At 44.4% G+C, this 4,256-nt stretch overlaps 1 pseudogene; it reads right to left on the bottom strand.

The window, feature by feature from the left end:
* Positions 1 to 3,544: 3,544 nt before the first annotated feature.
* LOC142260664 (U2 spliceosomal RNA) lies at positions 3,545 to 3,750 on the bottom strand (annotated as a pseudogene).
* Positions 3,751 to 4,256: the final 506 nt, after the last annotated feature.

Here is a 4,256-nt window from a genome sequence, read left to right as displayed (position 1 = left end):
ACTGAGTATTTGCTAGTATAATGGCTTACTTATAATTAGTTGGAGTGTGCAACGCAGGCAGATGCGCTCTGCAAATGTCTTGGCACTAGTGGGACTATAGCAAGGTCCAATAGCCACGTATAGGATGCCACTAGGTACACTGAGTGTTTGCTAGTATAATGGCTTACTTATAATTAGTTGGAGTGTGCAACGCAGGCAGATGCGCTCTGCAAATGTCTTGGCACTAGTGGGACTATAGCAAAGTCCAATAGCCACGTATAGGATGCCACTAGGTACACTGAGTGTTTGCTAGTATAATGGCTTACTTATAATTAGTTGGAGTGTGCAACGCAGGCAGATGCGCTCTGCAAATGTCTTGGCACTAGTGGGACTATAGCAAGGTCCAATAGCCACGTATAGGATGCCACTAGGTACACTGAGTGTTTGCTAGTATAATGGCTTACTTATAATTAGTTGGAGTGTGCAACGCAGGCAGATGCGCTCTGCAAATGTCTTGGCACTAGTGGGACTATAGCAAAGTCCAATAGCCACGTATAGGATGCCACTAGGTACACTGAGTGTTTGCTAGTATAATGGCTAAGTTAAAATTAGTTGGAGTGTGCAACGCAGGCAGATGCGCTCTGCAAATGTCTTGGCACTAGTGGGACTATAGCAAAGTCCAATAGCCACGTATAGGATGCCACTAGGTACACTGAGTGTTTGCTAGTAAAATTGCTTAGTTTAAAAAAGTTGGAGTGTGCAATGCAGGCAGACGTGCTCTGCAAATGTCTTTGCACTAGTGGGACTATAGCAAAGTCCAATAGCCACAGATAGGATGCCACTAGGTACACTGAGTTTTTGCTAGTATAATGGCTTACTTATAATTAGTTGGAGTGTGCAACGCAGGCAGATGCGCTCTGCAAATGTCTTGGCACTAGTGGGACTATAGCAAGGTCCAATAGCCACGTATAGGATGCCACTAGGTACACTGAGTGTTTGCTAGTATAATGGCTTACTTATAATTAGTTGGAGTGTGCAACGCAGGCAGATGCGCTCTGCAAATGTCTTGGCACTAGTGGGACTATAGCAAGGTCCAATAGCCACGTATAGGATGCCACTAGGTACACTGAGTGTTTGCTAGTATAATGGCTTACTTATAATTAGTTGGAGTGTGCAACGCAGGCAGATGCGCTCTGCAAATGTCTTGGCACTAGTGGGACTATAGCAAGGTCCAATAGCCACGTATAGGATGCCACTAGGTACACTGAGTGTTTGCTAGTATAATGGCTTACTTATAATTAGTTGGAGTGTGCAACGCAGGCAGATGCGCTCTGCAAATGTCTTGGCACTAGTGGGACTATAGCGAGGTCAAATAGCCACGAATAGGATGCCACTAGGTACACTGAGTGTTTGCTAGTATATATGGCAAAATTATAGATGGAAAGGGAGAAGGGGAGGGGGGGAGAGAGGAGGCTGTAATTGACTACAAGGGTATGAGTTATGAGTGATCATAGGGATAGTGTTACATAAGTGGAAATACCTATGGAGGACCGGATGTGTAAGCGCATACCTTATACAAACCTATAGAGTGCTGATGGGTGAGAGTGTGATGTTAGATATAAGACATCCTATAGTGAATAGTGAGCCGTAATCAAGTGCAACAGGGATATTTCACGTGACTATGGGAACATGGAAGGTAAAGAAAGGGGAGAAAAAACTGTTAGACAAGGTAATCAGACATAATGTAACCAGTTGATCAGACATGACAAACATGACAAATAAAAAACAAGGAAGAATGGAACTCTATACATAGTGGAACCATATATAGTGTGAACACGAAAAAGAACCGGGCGTTAGAAAAAATGTGCACGGCCCAATGAATCAAGTCGGTTCTTCATATTCATGGTTTAAGCCCTTGGGTTCCAACGTGCCCAGAGTATATATCCAGAAAGATTCCCTTTCTTTGAGCTTCCTAATTCTATTGCCTCCTCTGCGTATGGCTGGGACATGTTCGATGACTTGGAATCTTAATTGGGCCACTGTGTGATTATGCGTCACAAAATGGTGTGGGACTGGTAATAGAATCTGCTTACAATGTATTGTTGACTTGTGCTTAGCACAAAAAAAGGGAATCTTTCTGGATATGTACTCTGGACACATTAAAACCCAAGGGCTTAAACCGTGAATATGAAGTACAGACTTGATTCATTGGGCCGTGCACCATGTCACCATGTGTGCAATTGCATTGTCCAATGGCTCACAATGGTTATGCGTTTTCATTGGATGGATAATCGAAGCCATGTTTTTTTCCTTTCTCTTGGGTTTGTTGTGTGAGTAGCCTATAGGATTAAGTTAGTTACCGCAGGCAGTGGATTTAGCTTCCTGTCTTTGGTCCAGTGGTAGATTGATTGTTTGGTCTATGAGCTGTTATGGGTTTTAATCCAGGTGAATGCCCATGGGCTGCCTATAACTGTGTGAAATATGTAGTTTTACTGGGCTGGGATGAGAGAATCCATCGAAGCATGGTGTAGGGATTGTGGTTCCTGTGTGCTAAGAAGAAAGGCTAGCACCAGCCAGAAAGCCCCATTACAGCCAATAATCAACCGCTAGCCGCTGGAACTCGTTGCTCTAGATCATGTCAAACTCTCACCAAGCAGGAATAGATACATTAGCCCACCATCCCACCCAAAGAGCAACTTCTGCTGCGCAGCTGGCTTTCTAGGCAGCAGCGCTATTGTGATGTCAGCGGGGGACATTGTGACAAGCCAGTGTTCCGTCACTTCATGTTGTGCACTGTTCAAACGGAAAATACATCAACAGGCAGACTACAGAAAAGCTTACTGACAAAGGATAGAGAGGGGCTTTCTCAGAGGGCTTTTTACAGTTTGTCTATTCCCAATTAGCCGTTTAAGTATGCTTAATGAAAGTACTAATTCTTTCATAGGCCGCCCATTCTTAGTATTTGACGTTCCTTATATTGCGGTATCAGGCTTCGCAGCAGGTTGCAAAACATTCATCACCCATGACTGTCCCCAATTGGGCTCAGAAGCTAAATGTCTATCATGACCTCTCTTTTTGAAAGTCCAAGAGCAAGCAAACTCTTCCTCCAGGAGAGGGAGCCAACAGATCACTAAAGACATCATCATTGCTCAAAGAAAACACCGAAAAACAATGGAAGCTTTAATTGGAGTGGAATCTGATAGCCAGCACCTGATGCCAAGTCTGCATCTTCTAACACCTGCAGTCACTGCAGCAGCTGAATCCAATGTGTCCAAAAGGGATCTATTCTATTCAATTGCAAATGATCTAGATAAGACTGAGAATAAGATACTGCACGGGACATAGCAGAGTTGGTCAAGTTGAGTGGAGATGAGTTTGCTATTTGGCACAGCTTTTGCATCAATAAAGCAAGTAAAAGGTGTGAAAGATAAAAAAAAAGGGTGAAAGTGTGAAAAGTGAATTGGCCAAATTGAGGTGCATATAAAGTTTTTGCTTTCTTTCAATTCACTAATGAGGCTCATTTGAATCAGGTGAATTGAGTTCTGCTTTTGGAAACTCGGTTAAGAAGGGGTGCACCGGTCCTGGAGGTACTGCAATACCAGGTCAATGCGTGGAGTGGACAGAGCAAGATTTTTTCCATCTCCTTGTTCTAAAAATCCATTTAATATATGGTCCCTAGAGAGGGGACGTATCAGATATTAAACTGATAAGAACAGATTTAATTTTTTTTTTTTCTGTTTATCAGTAGGACTTCAAAATAACAAAGGTGATCGCCTCCCGTTGCCTGGGAACCGTCCAGGCACAAGAGGGCTATGTGTCACCAGAAGGCGCACACACTCCCTCAAGGCCGGCAGACGTGCAATCCCAGGCACCTTCCAGTACCGACCAAGGTAGCGTCCTCCGAAACTACACTTGATCTTAGCCAAAAGGCTGAGAAGCTATAACCCGAATTGGTTACGGCCTTGAGTGGCACCCTGGCCTATACCGGACACATCTTAGGGAGAGGGAGACAAACCCACGCCTACAGAAGACATTTTGTCACCCAAGCCAAACCCTTGAAAAGGCTGTTTTGCAGAGCAAAAACAAGGAGAATGGTACTTTTTGCAGCCGCCGCCCACTGCAATGAATCTGAATAACTCCTCCTTTTGGGCACAAGCACCTCCCCTCCCCCTTGCAGTCTTTCCAATTCATGATACAAAAAGACGGACGGACAGGACAGGACAGGACCATCTGCCTGACTTTCCGTCACTGCCACCCTTTGCCATCCTTGCCCGTAG

Source organism: Anomaloglossus baeobatrachus, unplaced genomic scaffold (genome assembly GCF_048569485.1).
Source record: "Anomaloglossus baeobatrachus isolate aAnoBae1 unplaced genomic scaffold, aAnoBae1.hap1 Scaffold_158, whole genome shotgun sequence".
Lineage (NCBI taxonomy): Eukaryota > Metazoa > Chordata > Amphibia > Anura > Aromobatidae > Anomaloglossus > Anomaloglossus baeobatrachus.
Note: the sequence above shows the minus strand (reverse complement) of the source record. Positions and strands in the feature narration are given on the sequence as shown.